At 40.8% G+C, this 21,835-nt stretch overlaps 1 protein-coding gene across 6 annotated transcripts in view; it reads right to left on the reverse strand.

Annotated features, from left to right (window-relative positions):
• PDS5B (PDS5 cohesin associated factor B) overlaps positions 1–21,464 on the reverse strand; it is a 178,591-nt gene extending 157,127 nt beyond the window's left edge. For 4 of the 6 annotated variants that reach the window (XM_069601599.1, XM_069601596.1, XM_069601598.1 and 1 more), the window contains exon 1: positions 21,163–21,464. The gene's annotated coding sequence lies outside the window, so the exon portion shown is untranslated. The remainder of the gene's footprint in view (positions 1–21,162) is intronic. The other 2 variants (XM_069601597.1, XM_069601595.1) reach the window with 1 other exon arrangement.
• Between the last annotated feature and the right edge of the window lie 371 nt (positions 21,465–21,835).

Here is a 21,835-nt window from a genome sequence, read left to right on the forward strand (position 1 = left end):
GGTGCCATTGCCTTCTCCGTATCAACTCATTAACCCTTCTTCATATAACAATTATTGAAAAAAAAAAAACTCTGGGTAAATTACTTTTAAAAATGATTTGAAGAGAGAAGAAAGCACCAAGAGTAGGAAGAAACTGGAAATTTGACCACTGAAAGAAGGGAAATACACTGGAAGAGGTTCAAAGTTACACAGCTTTTTCCCTTATAGGGTACTCCCCGTCTACAACGGCACAAGACTACTAGAACTCAAGCAAAAAGCTGCAGGCTCACTAATGTCATGGCCACAGAGTGGTTAAAAATTCAGAGGGCAAATTCAGAAAATGAGTGAGTCACAGAAGCAGAAACCTCAAAAACTAATATAAACTATTTCTAATTCCTCACTGACCCCTGAGCTGAGTATGCTCACAGAAGACTCTAAGGAGCCCAATGGAAACAAGTGGAAAGCTAAAAGAGCCTTTGAGCAGCAATCTCAGCTGCTTCCACTGCAGAGGAGACAGGAACCTGGTCAAGTTATCAGGGCTTAAAAACACCTCACATGCTCTACAGACCCATCTGAAAGTATAAGACCAAGCCTGCACAAGCTCAAGGTGGTCAAGCAGCTAGTTAACTACACTCATCAGAAGAAAAGAGAATTTAGAGACAAATCATCCACAATGTCCACTCTACAATCAAAACTTTCTAGACATGAAATGTAGCAGGGAAATGTGACCTACTGTCAAGGAAGGGAAAAAAGCAATAATTTTTTTTTTTTTAATGAAACAATTTAGAGGAAAGGATTAACAAGCAAAGACTTTAAGTAAGCTGCAATAAATTTGTTCAAAGACTTAATGGAAAGCATGGTCACAATAGAGAATCTCAATAGATAAATGTAAATAGTTAAAAAATGAAGTACTTGAGGCTGGTGGCTCAGAGGTAAAGAATCCACCTGCCAATGCAGGCAAGCCAGGTCAAGCCCTGGTCTGGAAGATTCCACTTGCCAAGGAGCAACTAAGCCCGTGCACCACATCTACTGAGCCTGTGCTCTAGAGCCCACAGGCAGCAACTACTGAGCCCAGGAACCACAGCTTCTAAAGCCTACGCAGCCCAGAGGCTGTGCTCCACAAGAAGCCCATGCACCACAACTAGAGGGGCTCCCACTCATTGCAACTAGAGAAAGTCCAAGTTCAGGAACGAAGACCCAAGCACAGCCAAAAGTAGGTATTTTTTTTTTAAGTGAAATACTTGAGCTGTAAAGTACATTATTTTAAAGGGGGTTTAGAGATATCTGCATCCCTGTGATCACTGCAAAATTACTCACAATATCTAAGGCACGGATCACCTAAATATCCATCAATGGACTAATGAATAAAAATGTAGTATATATAGTCAAGAGAACATGAGCCACAGAAAAGGAGATTTTATCATTTTGAACAACAGGGATGAACCTTATGGACATTATGTTAAGTGAAATAAATCAGACAGAAAAATAAATACTGTGTGATCTCACTTTTACATGGAATCTAAAAATTCGAACTCATATAAACAGAGAGTTGACAGGGTGAGGGGGAGTGAGAAGAAATGGGGAGATTTTTGTCAGAGAGTACAAATTTCCAGTTACAAGATAAATTGTTCTGGGGCTGTAATGTACAGAATGGTGACTACAGTTAACAAAAATGTGTGCTTGAAAGCTGTTGAGAGTAAATCTTAAATATTCTCACCACACATACAAAATAATGTTAATTATGTAAGATGACAGATGTGTTAACCCACCTAACTATGGTAATGACTCAACAATATATACATATATATCATCATGCTATATATCTTACACTTATCCAATATTACTTGTCAATTACATCTCAATGAAACTGGAAAGTATTCATAAATATATAGGGGTGGGGAATGGGCTTGACAGCATATTAGAAGCAAAATAAAAAAGAGCTAGTGACTCTGAAGACAAATCTGCGTAAGTAACTTAACTGGAAGAACTGAGGGGAAAAGACTGAAAAAAAATCAAAAACGAGAGAGACTCACAGACCTATAGTACATTTTTTAAATTTATAATTTTCCTCCATTTGGCTTTGGCTGTGCCGGGTCTCCGTTGCTGTGAGGGCCGCTCTCCAGCTGCGGTACAGTCTTCTCACTGTGGTGGCTTCTCTTATTGCCAAGCACAGGCTCTAGGGCACAAAGACTTCAGTAGTTGAAGTGAGTGAGCTCAGTACCTGTGGCTCCTGGGCTCTAGGCCAAAGGCTCAGCAGTCATGGTGCACGGGCTGAGTTGATCCAAGTTATGTGGGATGTTCCTCAATCAGGGATCAAACCTGTGTTCCCTGCATTGGCAGGAAGATTCTTTATCACTGAGCCAGCAGGGCAGACCCTCATAGTAAAAAAATCTCAAAGAAAAGAGAGAATGAGGCAGAAAAATCATTTTAAATAACGGTCAAAAAACTGGTGAAAAAATCAATTTGCAAATTCAATGAGCTCAACTCTAAGTAACAAATGAGAGAAAAAGAAAAAAGAATATCAAACTGTCAAAAATTAAGGATGCAATGGATACCAGAAGACAATTAAAAAAGGATCTTTAAAGCAACTTAAGACTGTCAACCCAGAATCTACATCCAGCAAAAATATTCTTGAAAAATAAGAGTAAATATATATATACATTTACCAAGAGTAATATAATTATAAATTATAATTATAAAAATGTAAGAGTAATACATTTACTCTTAATAAATGTATATATATCTACCCTGAGTGTGTGAACATACATAAGTTGAAGACGTTAATCACTAGACCTAAACATTATGCCGTGTTAAAAGGAAATTCTTCAAGTTGAAAGGAAATGACATCAAATGAAACTTAGATCTATATACATAAAGAAAATCCAAAATAATTATGTAATTAAAAAGACTCTCGTTTCTCTCCCTAAAAAAAGGCAAATGACTAAAGCAAAAATAGCACTGTGTTGAAGCAAATGTTAACATACCAACAGTACAAAGGTTAAATGTAATTTTTTTTAAGGTTCTTTCATTTCACATCAAGTGAAATAATGTTAAGTAAGTGAACTGTAAAAGTTAATCATGAATACTGGAATTCCTACAGCAGCCACTTATACAAAGCCATACAGCCTAAAAAGCCCAATGGCAATTTATTTTTAAAAATTTGATCAACATAAAAGAACTGTGGGCAGTAAGAGAAGGAAGAGAGGAGACAAACTGATAAAACAGAGTAATACAGAAGACTTTTAACTTAACCATACAAATAACATTAAATGTAAAGTTACCAAATCCTCCACTCAGAGGCAGAGATCATTAGATATGGTTCCCGAAGCAACCGTTAGAACTGGACATGGACCAACAGACTGGTTCCAAATAGGAAAAGGAGTATGTCAAGGTTGTATATTGTCACCTTGCTTATTTAACTTCTATGCAGAGTACATCATGAGACACACTGGGCTGGAAGAAACACAAGCTGGAATCAAGCTTGCCGGGAGAAATATCAATCACCTCAGATATGCAAATGACACCACCCTTATGGCAGAAAGTGAGGAGGAGCTAAAAAGCCTCTTGATGAAAGTGAAAGAGGAGAGCGAAAAAGTTGGCTTAAAGCTCAACATTCAGAAAACAAAGATCATGGCATCTGGTCCCATCACTTCATGGGAAATAGATGGGAAAACAGTGGAAACAGTGTCAGACTTTATCTTTTTGGGCTCCAAAGTCACTGCAGATGGTGACTTCAGCCATGAAATTAAAAGACGCTTACTCCTTGGAAGAAAAGTTATGACCAACCTAGATAGCATACTGAAAAGCAGAGACATTACTTTGCCGACTAAGGTCCGTCTAGTCAAGGCTATGGTTTTTCCAGTGGTTATGTATGGATGTGAGAGTTGGACTATAAAAAAAGTTAAGCGCCTTAAGAATTGATGCTTCTGAACTGTGGTGTTGGAGAAGACTCTTGAGAGTCCCTAGGACTGCAAGGAGATCCAAACAGTCCATTCTAAAGGGGATCAGTCCTGGGTGTTCTTTGGAAGGAATGATGCTAAAGCTGAAACTCCAGTACTTTGGCCACCTCATGCAAAGAGTTGACTCACTGGAAAAGATTCTGATGCTGGGAGGGATTGGGGGCAGGAGGAGAAGGGGACGACAGAGGATGAGATGGCTGGATGGCATCACTGACTCGATGGACATGAGTCTGAGTGAACTCCGGGAGTTGGTGATGGACAGAGAGGCCTGGCGTGCTGCAATTCATGGGGTTGCAGAGAGTCGGACATGACTGAGTGACTGAACTGAACTGAACTGAACTGAACTGAAGGGAGGGAACGAGGAAGGAAGGAAAGAAAAGAATAAATCCATTAAATATATGCTATCTAAAAGAAACATACTTTTAAACACCATGAATATAAATAGTAAACACAAGGGAAATGGTATGAATAAATCAATTAAGTGAGTAATAAATAAATTAAGCCAACAAAGTTATAGGAAGAAATTAATAAATCCACAGTTATATTTGTTAATTTTAATACCCCTCTCGCAGCTATTGAAATGATTATAAAGCAATTCATAGGCAACAAATCAGGTGCAGCAAACTACAGGACCTCTACCCATCTTTGTAAATGAAGTTTTATTAGAACGCTGCCACATGCATTTATTTACATATTGCCACAGTTGCTTTTGCACTACAAGGGCAGGGTAGTTAAAACAGAAATTGTGTAATTCACAAAACCTAAAATATTTCCTATACTGCCCTTTGCAGGACGTTTCCTGATCTCAGATATCGATTATTACTATTTACCAACTGTATAAGACCATACATCACATCATAAAATAAGTCCACATTTCAAAAGATGAAAATTTTATAGAGTTTAATCTGTAATTGCAACAGAATCACATTTAAAAAAATCAATTACAGGGACTTCGCCAGAGGTCCAGTGGTTAAGGCTCCACACTTCCACTACAGGGAGTGCGGGTTCAATCCCTGGTCGTCAGGGAAGTAAGACCCCACATGCCAAACAGCCCGGCCAAAAAAAGAAATCAGTTACAATAAGCTACTCAGGAAAAACCAAAATATTTGAAAATTAAGCAACACACTTCTAAAAAAATTCATGAGTTAAGGAAATCAGAAAATATTTTGAACTGATAATGAAAATATAACATATAGAAATGTGTGGAAATTACAACTTTTTAAGTGCTTATATTTAAAAAGAAACTCAAATTTAAACGTCTAAATTTCCAAATTAAAATCTAAATTTCTAGCTTAAGGAGCCAGGGATTAAAAGAATACATTAAGCCAACTGAAGATAAGAGTGAAGGAAACTATTAAGACAGGCACAAGTCAATTGAATTATTGAAACCAAAAGCTGTGGAAAGAAATCAAATTGCTAAACTCATAGCAAGAATGACCAAGGAAAAAGAGCATTAAAAAGGGGTCACAACAGCTCCTACAGAAATTAAAAGGATCCCAAGGGAAAATTAAAAACTTTCTGCCAAGAGGGCTGATAACCTAAATGAGACAGATATACTGCCTACAGAAAAAAAAAGACAAAATCCATATAACCATATAACTCAACATTCAAAAAACTAAGATCATTTCATCCAGTCCCATTACTTCACAGCAAATAAATGGGGAAACAATGGAAACAGTGACGGACTTTATTTTCTCGGGCTCCAGAATCAATGCAGATGGTAACTGCACCCATGAAATTAAAAGACACTTGCTCCTTGCAAGAGAAGTTATGACAAACTTGGAAAGCATATTAAAAAGCAGAGACATCACTTTGCTGACAAAGGTTGGTCCAGTCAAAGCTATGGTTTTTCCAGTAGTCGTGCATGGATGTGAGAGATGGACCATAAAGAAGGCTGAGCACCAAAGAATTGATGCTTCCTAACTGTGGTGTTGGAGAAGATTCTTGAGAGTCCCTTGGACAGCAAGAAGATCAAACCATCAATCCTAAAAGAAACCAACCCTGAATGAATATTCATTGGGAGAACTGATGCTGAAGCTGAAGCTACCGGAACCAACTCAATGGAAAAGACCCTGATGCTGGGAAAGAATGAAGGCAGGAGGAGAAGAGAGGACAAGATGGTTGGATGGCATCACAACTCAATGGACATGAGTCTGAGTAGGCTCCAGGAGACGGTGGAGGACAGGGAAGCCAGGTGTACTGCAGTCCATGGGGTTGCAAAGAGTTCAACACGACTAAGTGACTGAACAACGTAACTATATATTTACCAAAGAAATGAAATCTGTTAACAAAAATTCCCCCCCACACACAACATAAAACCCCTCCATGCCTACATGGTTACCAAACAGTAAAGAAATAACAGTAGTCATATATAAACTATTTCTGAAAACAAAAATTCTTTTAGAAAGCTAAACATGATATCAAAAGGCATTACAAAAATGATAATCATAGACCAACATTCCTCTTGCACAGACACCAAAATCCTTAACAAAATATTAGCAGATCAAGTTCAGAAACAGATAAAAAGACAATATATTTACGACCAAATAAGATTAACTCAGGAATGCAAAACTGGTTTAACTTTCAAAAATAAATAAATACAATTCACCATAGTAACAGAGTAAAGTCATCTCAGTAAATATGAAAAAGGGGAACATCTGACAAAATTCAACACCCATCTATAAAAATTAAAATATCAGAAATCTGGAAATAGAAAGAAATACCCTCAATGTGATTTCTTTTAATCTACAGAAAAAGCACTGCTGACATTCTATTTAATGTTAAAAGATATTGCTTTTCCCTTAAGACGTGGAACAAGACAAGAATGACCATTATTACCCTTTCTCTTCAACACTAAATTGAAAAGGCTAGATAGAGCAATAAGGTAAGGCAAAGAAACAAAAAGCTTACAAAGATGGGAGAAAAGGGAGTAAAACTGTCTTATTAGTCACAGATGTGGTTATTTTTGCAGAGAAAATCCTAAAGAAGCCACAAAAAGGCAACTGGAACTAAGTGTAGTTCAGCATGGTCAAAGTATATGCGCTCAAGAATTGTTAAAACAACTACTGTATTTCTATATACTAGCAGCAAAAAATAAAATTTAGAAAACAGCATCAAAAAGAAAAATCTTCAGGAATAAATATAACTGCAAGATCTCTATGAAAATCATTAAAATGTTACATGAACAAAATTATGTTATATAATAAGTGTATTACCATAACATATTGATATAGACAAACCTATTTTACTCCACTGATGTAGAGATCTTGTATATATACATACATGTATGTAAAATTTGTTTACCAGTATATATCAAAAAAGATGACCCAATGAAAGGAAAGGTAAACAACTGTATTAATCAGCCACTGATGTGTAATAAAGTCCAAAACTTTAGCAGTTGAAAATATTTATTCTCTCACACAGTTTTCAAGGGTCAGAAGTCCAGAAGCAGCTTACCTGGTGGGTCTGGCTCAAGGGTTTCTCAGGAGGTTGCAAACTATAGTTGGGTCTACATTCAAGTGAAGATCAGAGAATCTGCTTTCAACAGAAAGCCTCAGTCCTTTGTCACAAGGATGTTGGGAGACAATATTCCATTTGTCTTTCACATTTCTGCACACTTGCAGCTAAGGATCTCACTGCCCCTTGTTGCAGGCTTTCCAAAGATGTTTATAAAGTGAACAGATTGGGAAAATAAAGTCTCTTTCAGAGGAAAGAGCAGGTATGCTTACTGTGCATTAAAAAATGTTCAGGTGCCCTACGTTCAGAATTCCTTTGTAATGCAAGCACTGACGTGCAGTTGTCATCTGGTCCTCTTCCCATGAATGTGATCTGGAGATGCAGGAGCTGGTGCAGAAATGCTCACAGCACCCAGGCCACTACAGCAGCTGTGACAATGAACTGTCTCCTGACTCAGACCCAGGATTCCCATACCTTCTATCAGCATCCGTGAAACTGCAGCAGGCTAACCTGTTAACTAGCAAGCAGGGTAAAATTGCAGTGGGCCTCTCTACAACATGGGAGCTGGTTTCTCCTACAGTTAGCAATGAGAGACAGAAAGAGACCAATACACAAGCCCCTGTGCCTTTTATAATCTAATTTCAGAAGGGACTTTAACCATATGCTATTGGTTACACAGACCAACCCTAAAATCATGTGCAAGGTAAATAAATACAAAAGGATGCAAATGCAAGAAGGCAGGGATCAAGGGAAACCATGTTAAAGGCTGACTATCAAATTCAATATTGTTATAGGTCATTTCTCCCTAAATGTAATTATAGAGCAACACAATCCCAATCAATATCCCAAACTTTTTTTTTTTTTCCATAGAAACTGACAAACTGATTTTAAAATTTATATAGAAACACAAAAAAGCTAGATGGTCAAAGAGTATTAGAGGATTCACACGATTTGATTTCAAGACTTACGGCAACAGAGATAATAATAATACTGGCATAGGGGAACAATGAGATCAAAGAAACAAAACTGAGTCCAGAAACAGATCCACGTGTGTACACAAACAATCCTAGATAAAAATACAACAGCAATTTAGTGTAGCAAAACAAAAAAAATATTTTCCAACAATGGTGTTGAAATTGGGTATTTTTTTTAAATGAACCTCAATCCCTACTTCACACAACACACAATAGTTCAAGATGGATCACAGCCCCATGCATAAGGCTATGAAATTTCTAAAATAAACAAGGGAAATTAGTTTCATGATTTCTGAGTAGGCAAAAGCTTCTTAGAACTCCAATCTATTAAAGAAAAAGAACCGAACTTCATCAAAATTAAAAACTTTAGCTTATCAAAATACACTGTTAAGGAAAAAACAAACTTACAAACTGGGAGAAAACATTCCCAGGACACTGATGCTACAAAAAAACTTGTATCAAGACTATATTAAGAATTCTTACACATCAATAATAGAAAGATAACCAATTCTTTTTAATATGCAAAAAACTTAAGAGGTATTCTACAAAATTATTAACAATTGTCAACCATATGAAACATCATTAGCTAGCAAGGAAATCCAAAATAAAACCACAAAATACCATTTCACATGCACTAAATAGCGAAAACTAAAAAGAATGATCATGGGCTTCCCTGGTGCTCAGTGACAATGCATGTGCCTGCCAATGCAGGAGACAGAGGTTTGATCCCTGATCCAGGAAGATCCCACATGCCCTGGAGCAACTAAGCCATGCGCCACAACTGCTGAAGCCTGTGTGCACTACAGCCCTTGCTTCACAGCAAGAGAAGCCACCGCAACGCAGAGCCTGTGCATCACAACTAGACAGTATTCCCCACTCGCCGCAAGTAGAGAACAGTCTTCATGCATCAGAGAAGACCCAGCATGAATAAAAATGAATCCAAAAAAACAGGTCATTCAAGTACTGGAAAGGATGTGGAGCAACTAGAAAACATACAGTGAAGAGTATTTAAGAGTAAATTCCGAAAAACTATGTAGCAGTTTCTTACATAGTAAAACACACATCTCCTTATAAACCAACCATTCCAATCCTAGGTATTTACTCAAGAAAAATGGAAACATGTTTGCAAGAAGATCCATATAGGCCTTATTCTTAAAAATGAAAAAACTGGAAATAAATACCCATCAACAGAAGAAAAAATAAGCTTGATACATTCATCCAATGGTGTACTACTCAGCAATAAAAAGGACTCTGACACATCCAGCCTCACAGATGCGTCTGGAAATATATGTTAAACAAATGAAGCTAGATACCAGAAAAGAAGACACTGTATGAAGACCAAACAAAATACCTACACTGTTAGCATTCAGAGCGTGTGGGGGACAGGGGAACTGAATGCAAAGGGCAACCAGCGAACTCCCTGGGGTGATGAGAATGCTTTATCATCCTCTGGTTACCAGTTACATGAGTACAACTGTCACATCTAAAACAAAGAAGGTCTGTACTTTTTATTGTATTTAATAAATATCTCAATGTAAAAATTAAATTTTTGAAAAAATGAGTTCATGGTATTAATTTTCCTTTTTTTTTCTTTGTCCTGGGTTGTCTACACATAGTGTATGTATACATGTATCAATGGGTACTCGGTAATTATCTCTCATCATCTATGTGCCAAACACTAGGCTGGGTTCCAAAAGTCCGTAAGTTCATGCCCTCAAGAGGGTAACATCTAGGGCAAAGAAATACTTAATAAAAATACACAAAGTGAGGGGTTCCATTATAAGGGTATACCTAGGGAACTGAGGGAAGAGTCAGGCAACAGAAAAGCCTCATTAGGTGGAGAATGACAAGCACAACTATGGACACACAGACAAGCAGGAACGGACCGTCATAAACAGAGAAATACGTCACACAAAACAGACAAAGGGTCTAACTCGACAAGGAGCTAGGAGCAGGTCGGTGTTCTGGGAGATGGAGAACCTATGAGGTACCATCCTAATGCTACGGCCCTTGCACTATGGAGCCAGTGAAGAGCCACTGAACAGTTTCAAGCAAGGGAATGATGCTTTCAAATTTGCAATTAGAAGTATCACTTTGCTAACAGTGTGAATGAGAGAAAGCCTAGAAGGGAGTAAAAATGGAAGCAATCTGTCAGAGGACAACTGCAACAAGCAAGTTGTTTCCTTTTAAAAAATCAACCAAGGCACATGGACTGAAGAGAAATTGAAGAATCCCCAAAATGGACAGGAAAATGACTAAAGATTCAGATCAGACAGTTCACAGAGAAAAAAAAGGAAGCTCAAAATGGCCCAAATGAAAGGATGCTCAACTTCACTCATAAGAAATGTAAAAAATGAAAGCTACACTGAGGTATCATTTTTCACCTATTATTACTGGCAAAAACCCAAAAAACTGGACTGCATGCTGTAATGACAAGGCTATGGGAAAACAAGTGGTCTCACACATACATTATTGTTTCAACCCCTATGAAAGGCGACAATATCTATCAAAATTGTTTCTCATTTATTCTTTAACCCAGCAATCCCACCTCTAGGAACTTAATCTACAGATAGGCCTGCATATGCACAAAGTGATAGGTGTACAAGGTTGCTCATGCAGTACTTTTGTAACAGTAAAAACTAGGAACAATCTTACTCTACACATCCCTGGGCTAGTTAAATCATAGTTCATGAATAAAATGGACACTGCAGCTGTGGAGAGGGACAGAGCACACACACCAGCACTTTATATACTAACACTGAAGGTCTCCAGGGCACACTGTCAAGTGAAGAAAATAAAAGGCAAAGCAGTTAAAGTTTCCAACATTAGTGTAAAACATGTGTTGGGGTAAGGGAAGGAATGGGGTGGGATAAATGTATTTGTACAGGGCTGTATTTTTTTTAAACCCTCAGAAGAATATAAGAAATCAATAATATTAGTAAACTATTGTAGAAGTCTGGGAAATATATAGATGAGGAAGGATATGGGTAAGAAACTTTTTATTGTTAAGTCTCTTTGCTTTTTTACTTTTGAAGTATTATTCCATATACAGTGTTTAAAAAAAAAAAAAAGACTTTGAAACTACTGTATCAGAATCAACAGGATTTGTTAACTCAAATTTGATTTAAGAAGTAAAGGAGATGGAGGGGTCAAGATAACACCCAGATTACTGACTTGACACAAATCTAGTCATTTAACTTTCAAAATACAAAAATATCCCGTGTTGACCAGGTGTTAAAGGAGAGAGCAGTGCGGCTCAGCTGGGACGTGCACTGGAGGTGCTGTGTCTGATGGTGCATGAGAAAAAGAGGACAGGAAACTGAAAAGAAAGGTGTGGAAGCCTTGGAAGAAAAAAAAGAAAACATTTTATAGGAGCCTAATTTACCCAGGAACTATTGATTCTATACATGCAATTAACCTGGAGAAGAAAACTAAAAAGGCAACTAACTCAAAGTGACAGCATACGGCCACATAATCACATCCTGCTCTCACAGACACCAGGCTCTCGCTAAACATTTGTTTATTTCTTGTATTTAGGTAATTTGCCAAGTTCAGAACAGATTAGGAATACCAAAAAAGGGTGGGGATGGGAATCACTGGTAGGAATTCCAGTGCTTAGGATTCAGTCCTTTCACTGCTGAGGGCCCAGGTTCAATCCTTGGTCCAGGAACTAAGACCCCACAAACCTCAAGTCTAAGCAAAAAATAAACAAGTTATCTTTTAAAACAGAATGCAGGTGTAGCTACCAGAGGCAACCATTTGGCAGCAGCATGAGGCAGCAAAAAAAAAAAAAAAAAAAAATTTGAGGATACTACCAGTATTTCAGAAACCAGCACTCTTCAGGTGGTCTTCACAGAGCCAAAGTCCCACACTTTATCAACTAAGACTTGGCCAGAAGGGTCTCTACTTTAGAGAAGTTTTTCATGGTTCCTGCACTCTTAACCTAATTAATCTCCCTTTATCAAATTTCCAATTTCAATAATTTTTACACCTTCCTGAAACCACTTATTCTACCTCATTTTATAATTATCTTAAAATTATAACTGGTATAACTAGTATTTTTAAATATGTCTCTTTCTTCCTACTTGAATAAAGATCTTTTAAATGAAGGAATATCTTTCATCTTTATATCTGAAAACAATTTCCATGTAAATATCCATTCAACAAAAAATTATCCATCTTTGCCTTCTCTAAAGTGATACAAGTGGTCTTGCCACAAATAGTCTCTCTGCCCCAAGCTATAATAGTTTTTAAACTAAATACTTACATATTAATCACCAGGGTAAGCATTTGGCCTAATTTGTACCTAAAACTAATGAGATAAGGGGTGACTGGAATTGACTGCTAATGGATTCAGAGTTTCTCTTATAGAGGACAAAGAGCAAATCATGGCAATGGTTGCACCTACAAACATATTAGGAAAAAATAAACTGCACACTTTCATCAGATAAACTGTATGGAATATGAATTACATCTCAATAAAGCTGTTTTAAAAATGAGATATTGCTATTATTTCCACTTTACAGATTAAGAAACTGAGGCTTGGTGAGATTAGGTAATTTGTCCACAGTGACACAGCTAACTAGTGATGGAGGCAGGATAAAAACCAGTCTAGACTCTTGTCTATACGCTTAACCGCCACACTCTTCACTCTCCTTAGCAAGGGACTTCACTCTTCAAGCATCCTATCAAATGGCTAAATATGTTCCGACTTCTGCTCAAGTCTTCAATGCTAGTGACCTTCCAAACTGCAAAGCTCTGACCTAATTATGTTAACACCATAAAAGTAGAGGAGAATGAGAAGCAAAAAGCTGAAAAGAAAGGGACCAAAGAGACAGAGGAGGGGAAAAAAGTACTCAAGAGCTATTAGTTCAAAACTTTCCATTCTGAGCCTAAGACTACATGAAGCATTACTACTGCTTGACTGCTACCATCAAAGCTGGTGGGCAGGCCTAATTCTCCCGAACTGGGGGTTTCCTGAACTAGTTCAGCCAAAACCAGGGTTTCTTGGCAACAGACACATTTAGGACCAGATCATTTTTTGCTGTGGAGGGCTGCCCTACTCATTGTGGGATGTTTAGCAACACCCTTGTCTCTATTCACTAGATACCAGTAGCACCACTCTCCCCCTCCTTCCAGACCCTCCAACTGGGACAACCAGAATGTCTCCAGGCATTGCCAAAGGTCCTGAGGGGAGAGGCCAGGGAAGGAAAGGTGTTCAAAATCACCCTGGTCTGAGAGCCTAGACTAAGGGTACAAATGAAAAAGGGCCATCCATCTGATCAGTCGTGCTCAAGTCTGCGACCCCTGTAGCCCACCAGGCTCCTCTGCTCATGGAATTCTCCAGACAAGAACACTGGAGTGGGTAAGCCATTCCCTTCTCCATGGGATCTTCCTGATCCAGGAATGGAACCCACGTCTTCTGCCCTGCAGATTGTTCATCATCTGAGCCACCAGGGAAGCTCCACTTTAAGATAATACTTGTATACAATAACTGAAAATAGATAAGAACATTTTTTTAAACTTTACTGAGACATCTTTGACATATAAAAATGCAGACAGTGAAGGTATATGGCTTGATCTTTTGATATATGTATGCATCGTGAAAAGATCAAGGTAATCAACATCATCTCTACATGTCACATTCGGGGAGGGTGAGGAGGGGTAGGGGGTAACAGATTTTGAACACCCTTTCCTTCCCTGGCCTCTCCCCTCAGGACCTTTGGCAATGCCTGGAGACATTCTGGTTGTCCCAACTGGAGGGTCTGGAAGGAGGGGGAGAGTGGTGCTACTGGTATCTAGTGAATAGAGACAAGGGTGTTGCTAAACATCCCACAATGAGTAGGGCAGCCCTCCACAGCAAAAAATGATCTGGTCCTAAATGTGTCTGTTGCCAAGAAACCCTGGTTTTGGCTGAACTAGTTCAGGAAACCCCCAGTTAGGGAGAATTAGGCCTGCCACCCCAGCTTTACTTTTTTTTTTTTTTAAGGAAATAAGTTTTTTCTTAGGCTTGGGAGGCAATTGGTTTAAAAGACTCTTCCTAAAAAAACAGATAAGAATCTTTTAAACCAATTGCCTCCCAAGCCTAAGAAAAAGTTTTTTCCTTAAAAAAAAAAAAAGTAAAGCTGGGGTGGGGACAGCGTGTGGGGATTAAATGGGAACAAAGCTCAGGTATTCATGCCAACATCCCAGGTTTCTGCAGTTCAGCTCGTAAGGGCCCTGACACTAGCAGAATATCAACCATAAAGAGGTACTACTGAAGATCACAAAATAGATCTAAAGAATGTTAGAAATGAGAACTGTTCCCTTTGACTGTTTGAAGCAAAATCAGTTTCCCTTATAGAAAAACTGTCCCTCATCTCTGGAGGTACTGAACTATCAAAGTCAAGGTTTGCCACCCCCACCAGGGAAGAGGAACAAATCCAATGACAGTATAAATAAAAAATGAAATGACAGCTGGGGCAAGAGGGGTGAGTGGTGAGACAGAACGAACAGACACCAGGAGACAGAGCTGACCCGATATAAAACTTACTCGCCCTGACTCTCGAATCTCCATTTCTGCCTTTACATAATGTTCTGTTAAGAACAAGTTAAGGGTTCTCAATAACGTCATGTTAACCTTTGGTTACCGTTCACAGCCTAACACTGTAGCCTCTCCATTCAGGGCATTATTCCCCATGGGTTCTGAAATCTTCCTCTCGACAAATTCCATCTCGCTCAAACCATTTTATGGGGAAAGGGGGGCATCCAGATAATTAACCTACTCAACCTAAAGTATGTGCTGCAAGTAACCGCTGCCCAATAAGTATACGAATTTTATCACCCTCCTCATAATCAGCAAAATGCAAACCCAAAACAAGGCTCGGGCACGCAGAGCTGCTCAGTTGTGTCCAACTCTTGGCGACCCTTTGGACTGTAGCCCACTGGGCTCCTTTGTCCTAGTGATTTTTTAGGCAAGAATACTGGAGTGGGTTGCCATTTCCTATTCCAGGAGGTCTTTCCCACCCAGGGATCTAACCCACATCTCCTGTGTCTCATCTCCTGCACTGGAGGTGGAGTCTATACCCACCTCAGGGAAGCCCTTTTAAAAACAAGGTACAAACCTCTCAAGTTAAATCAGCAAAAAATATAAAGCTTAATAAAGCCCAATGTTAGCAAACATGTAACAGGCATAGTCATATACTGTTGGTTTGTATAAACAGTTACATCCTAAATACCACTCAAAAAAAAGTCAGAATATAGTCATGTCAAGTGAAGTCACTCAGTCATGTCCGACTCTTTGTGACCCCGTGGACTGTAGCCCACCAGGCTCCTCCGTCCGTGGGATTCTCCAGGCAAGAATACTGGAGTGGGTTGCCATTTCCTTCTCCAGGGGATCTTCCCGACCCAGGGATCCAACCCAGGTCTCCTTCACTGCAGGCAGACGCTTTAACCTCTGAACCACCAGGGAAGCCCAATACTCTAATTATTTTTAAATTACGTTGATCTATATGTGCCAATATGAGAAGAGCTCTGTGATATTAACTACAGAAAAAAAGTAAACAGCAGGAAAAAGTAAACAATATAGTTTTTTATCACAACAACAAGTAAGGTATAATACTTTTCTGTATAAATATTTTGAAAAGTAAACTTTCTGAAAACTGCTAACAATGGATTACCTTTTGGGGGAAGCTGTAAAGTAGCTTTTATCTTTACTTTTCTGTACCATAAGAATTTTATCATATACATGTATAACTTTTAACTTAAAATGCACGATTCTTAGTACCTCTTCCCTCCTTCTCAACCTTAACAATTACTCTCACTACCAACTCTCCACACACACACCCAACTCCCATCCCAATATCTGAAGGTTAACTGAAATTGCCTGATGGAATTTCAACTACTTAGGGATGTATTTTGAAAACACATTTTGGATAAGTTATCTGGGACTTTTTAAAAAAATCTCTTCACTTACCTCTCTACAACAATCTGAGAGATGAAAGAGAAAAAGAATCCCCACCCTTCCCAGGGAACTTTTGGGATTTCTTTGGAAGGAATGATGCTGAAGCTGAAACTCCAGTACTTTGGCCACCTCATGCGAAGAGTTGACTCACTGGAAAAGACTCTGATGCTGGGAGTGATTGGGGGCAGGAGGAGAAGGGGATGACAGAGGATGAGATGGCTGGATGGCATCACTGACTCGATGGACGTGGGTCTGAGTGAACTCCGGGAGTTGGTGATGGACAGGGAGGCCTGGCGTGCTGAGATTCATGGGGTCGCAAAGAGTCGGACACAACTGAGCGACTGAACTGAACCATTCCCTCCCAGAGAGAGACAATGCTTGTGGTTATAATGTCCCCTCCTTCGCCCTCCCACATAAAGAAGAGCAACTTCAGCTGCCCCTGCAGAGGGAGGAGAGCCTGCCCCTCATAGAATCACTTAACAACAGGGGTCCTACTCTGGTTCTCCTCAGCTCTCAGGGCCTTGGTGCAAGCAGCCAACCACCACCCTAAACTTCTACAGAGCAGAGTCTCAGTCTTATTGGCTGCATCATCTCTGGTACAATGCATACATGAAGCTTAATATTTGTTCATTAAACCGAATCAGGTCAGAGCACCCTCTGTGAAAGAGAGGCAAGTCAGTGGAGTACTTCTAGATCATGGGCCTTTAACAATGCCTCGTATCAGCTTCCTGCTTATCAGTCTTTCCTCCACTCCTCTTAGCTAACTTGTAAACTTTACACTGCTAAACCAAGTATTCTAATATTGCTTACTATTGATGTGCTCAGTCATGTCCAACTTTTTGCAACCCTATGTTCTATAGCCTGCCATGATCCTCTGTCCATCGGATTTTCCAGGCAATACTGGAATGGGTTGCCATTACCTCCTCCCAGGGATCTTTCCCACCCAGGGGTCAAACTCACATCTCCTGCATTGGCAGGATTCTTCACCGCTGAGCCACTTACAGTTAGGGCACTGTAACTATAAAGTATATTTTTAAATATCTCAGAGTAATGGCTATAAGATTTATTTTTTAAACTAGATTTAACTAATCTGAGCTTAATCTTTATGTTTTTCTCACTGAGTATGATCACCCCTACCAACTGAAACAATTAAAGCAAACTTATCCTTAATTTGAACTAATTAGTAAGAAAGGGTTATAAAACCTTTTTCAACTATTGGGGAAAATTATTATAAGCAGATGGTTCATGACAGTGTAGTGTGAGGAAGAGCTGACCTCTACACTCCAAGGAGACAGAATTTTGAACAATTTGGCAGCTTCTTAAATAAGCTTAAGAAGTAAATACACTCTCAAAAAAATTACTGGGTTTATTTTCGGACTAAGTATTTTTCGACTTTTTAACACTCCCAAACAGGAATACTCAAACCAAATACAATTTTGTCCAAACACCTATCTGTAATCGGAAGTGACAAATGATTTGTGTAGCAAATTGAGTTTAAAAGTGAAAAAATACACACTCATGTATACATACATCTTACAACCAAATAAAGTTCAACACTAAGTTCCAAATTACTCCGGCTTACAAGTTTAAGAATAAATAAATGCTTTACAAAAGGCATTTTGTAAGGCATTTATTTGTCAAGCATTGTAACACAATGAGAAAATCAAGCAACTTCAGAAGACACAGACATGCAAGAGATTATCTTCTGAGACAATTTAAGTGGACTGAATCCTGGATACAAATTATTAAAACCAGACTCTCAAACAGATGGTTAACCTCCAAACTTTATTTCTTGGTTGAATGAATGAAAAGGGGAGAAGGGAACAGAGAATAATACACTATCTGGCAATAACTGTACATATTGCTTAAGTCCTGAATAACACAATACAGACCATGTGGATGCTTCTAAGCCTTCAAGAGATCTAAGGGCTGTCTCAATTCCATCACAAGAATCTGTGATGTTGGATAAATCCATCGAAATACAATCTGAACTTAATTTCTCATGCATATGATGACTGGAGATCATCTAAGTTTCCTTATAGCTTGCTAACACTAACAAAGAAAATACAAATTTATTCTTTTTTAATACAAATTACACACAGTACTTGTCATCCAAGTTAAACCACCGTGAGCTCTCCTGTTAGTTCTAGGCACCCATGATTAAAAAAAAAAAAAGTAGCACTGAGAAAGACAGAGGACAATCCTAATTTTCAAGAAAAAGCAGCAGAGAGAACACAATCTCCCAAAATATTCCCCTCTGCACAAAGTTTTGCCCTCTTCACCGGAGCAAGCCCTAACTATTACAGAGGATCACTTTATTTTAGGCTTAACAAATTATTGACAAAGCCTGGTCCTCAAAATGTAACTCTCTGTAACAGAGATGAAAAATAATTTTAAAATAAATTAAAAATTTAAACTTTTAATCAACAGCCAATTCAGTAGAATTGCTTGTCAAATAACCTTAGTAAAAAAACATTCCACGACAATAGGAATCACTATCAATATCACATTACCTCTAATTCTTGGGGGGAGAAAAAAAAGGCATAACCAGACAAGAATGAAAGTGACAGCTGCTGTAAAAAATAAAGTTAATACAAACAGAATCAACCTCAACAAAAAAGGAGAAAATACGAAAGGGCAACAACAACAAAAAAGAAAGGGCACAAAAGTTATTTACGAAAAAAAAAAAGGCAATACAAACACTAGGGCTTCCCTGGTGGCTCAAATGATAAAGAATCTGCAAACACTAACTTGTCATTTAAAATACTTGTGTAAGTAAAACCCTGAGGATAATTTTTTTAATGGTCAAAAAAGCCCCCCCCCCCAAAAAAAACTACTCCAGTAATCAAAGAATGTCTAAAGTGCACTCTTTCACATACATTTGTAAATTTATTTTGAAACAATAATGCTCTATTTTAAGGGGATATTTTTTAGTTAAGTTTGTCAGAATAAATCTTCCTCAACATAAAAAGTACCATGTTGAAACTTTCAACTATAAATCACTATAAATTTTAACTAAGTTTTCTGCTATCACCAGACAATATCAAATTAATTGTTCCACAAACTGACCTGCATACATTTTATTGTCCCTAAAACTGCTAACATCTCTGACATACGGACAGCCTAAAGTAAGTGTCCTTTCTAGCCCCCTTTTTTTCACTTAATACCATTTTTATGTTTTTAACCATTTTATTTGACTACTACATATGTGAGTAGGATCCTCTGGAGAAGGATTTTCTTTTTCCAGTACTCTTGCCTGGAAAATCCCATGGGCAGAGGCTCCTAGAGTCCATGGGGTCGCAAAGAGTCGGACACGTCTGAGCGACTTCACTCACTCATACGTGAGTACGGAAAATGCTCTATCTTGAAACTTCACTTACATGTGTCGAGAACATGATTACACTGCCATTCAAATTTTAAATAATTATGATTTATTTACAGCTCGTCTCATATATAAACACACTTGAATTGTTACAGGTTATTAGGAAGACAGCAGAAGACCCCAACTCACTCAAGACCGCAGACCCACCTTCTAAATTGAAGGCTACATCCAACGTTTCCGAAATGGTTTACTAAGCAGGGTTTATAGGGTGGTTCAGGACAGAACTGCCCATCCATCATTCCATAACAGAAGTGTGAGAAGAGCATTCAAGGCACGTTCTCCAAAATGAGATAAAGGGTTCCCTTTTGGGGTTGGCTAAGATGCCTAAAACGTGTGTTAACTGGTTAGGGACCTGCTCTTCCAAACCCTACCCCGAGTTTACACCGGCCACAAATGGAACGCAGGAAGAGGTAACTCTGAAGACGAGGAGGTGCCGGGATTCAGGATTCAGATTCATTTGCCTCGAATTAACTGGACCGCTGCTGAGCGCAGCTTTAACGCATATACCAAAAGGCAGCCAACAGCTAGAGAACCACACACCAAATCCTCCCGATCAGAAACTTTTCAGGTTGTCACCCAGACAAGAGACCGCACGAACGTCAACTCCTACAGCCGCACACGGCTGGCACGGGTCGTTCCGACTCGGAGGCTTCCTAAAGGAAACCCACCCCCGGGTGGGACTCCTTCTCAAACCGGGTCCTCGGGTGCCCCCTGCACCAGCTGCGGGAGGCGCGGCAAGCGCGCTTTATACCTCCAGACGCCGGCAAGTAACTGTACGAAAATGTCACTCGGTCGGCCCACGGTCGCCGCCCGGAGCAGAGGAGCTGCGCGGCGCGGGGGACCCAGCGGCGGGGTAGAGGGCGCCGAGGCCGGCACAGCGCTCGGGGTCCAGCCGGGACCCGCGCTCCCCGCCCCTCTCCCGGAAGGGGGGGATGGAAAACCCGCCCGCCCGAGGAGGATTCAACAGGAGCGCCGCGCCGCCCGCCTGCCGCCCGGGAAACAGCCGCCCGCCCGCCGGCCGGCCGGCCGGGCGCGGGGGGGAGGGGAGGGGAGGCGGCGGGGCGCGGGCTGCCGGCGCGGACCCCCGGCCGCGCGCAAGGTCACCGCCCCGCCGCCCTCGCCGCCGCGGGCGCCCCGGCCCGGCCAGGGCGGCAAGTTTAATTTCCAGTCGGCGGCGGCTGGAGCCCGCGGCGTGGAGGGAGCGCGCCCGCCCCGGGGCCCTCCCCACCCCCACCGGGCAGCCCCGGCCCACGCCCCCGGCCCGCGCCCCGCTCCTCCCGGCGCCGCCGCCGCCGCCGCGCAGCCGGCGGCTGCAGCCCCCGATGCCGAGAGGCGAGTCGCGGCTGCCAGGCGGGCGCCGCTTTGAGCCCCGCCAAGACACAGCCGCGGCGGCGGGCGCTGAAAAAAATGGAGCGCGGCGACCGGAGAACAGAGAGGTTTTCTCTCCCCGTTAACTGAATTGTTTCCTACCTCCGGGTGTCCGACTCGCTACTCCTCTCACTCCGCCGCTCTCCGGGATCCGCCGCCGCCGCCGCCGCATCCAATCGCCTCCTCCCCCCCTCCCCTTCCGCAGCCAGCCCGGCCGTTCCTCCTCCTCTCCGCTTCAAAATGGCGCCAAGCGCTCTTCGGCGGCTGCTCCAATCGAACCGCCGCGGACAGCACCCGGGGGCAGGCAGAGCGCCGCGTTGGTGCGCAGCGCCCCCTACCGACCGGACGGCCCCACGCGCGCGCGCGCGCGCCCGCCGGCCCGCCCGTCTCCCTTGCGCCCCGCCCCGCCCGGAGCGCGTCCCCGCCGCCGCTCCGCCCCGCCCAGCTCGTCGCGCGCGCACGCAGCCACACGGGCACGCCGCCGCTGCAAGACCCGCAACTGTCAATGCTTTCTCGGCCTCTTAAGGCTTTCTTGACTTTTCCCGAAAACCACACAAATTGTTATATATTTCTAGCTTTATGGATAAAAGTTGGAAATTTTTCAAAACAGTGAAATTCAGTACGAATGTTGTGTTAAGTAAATAAAATTGGTGTTGACTACTTTGCTCCTTTACGTTTGAGATGACGTAGTCATCTCAAAATGTCATAAAATAGCTTTTTTCTCCACTATGTATGTTATGTCTTTAATTAACCCCACAGCTTCCCCATTTTCAGG

The sequence above is a fragment of the Ovis canadensis genome, chromosome 10, assembly GCF_042477335.2.
Source record: "Ovis canadensis isolate MfBH-ARS-UI-01 breed Bighorn chromosome 10, ARS-UI_OviCan_v2, whole genome shotgun sequence".
NCBI lineage: Eukaryota > Metazoa > Chordata > Mammalia > Artiodactyla > Bovidae > Ovis > Ovis canadensis.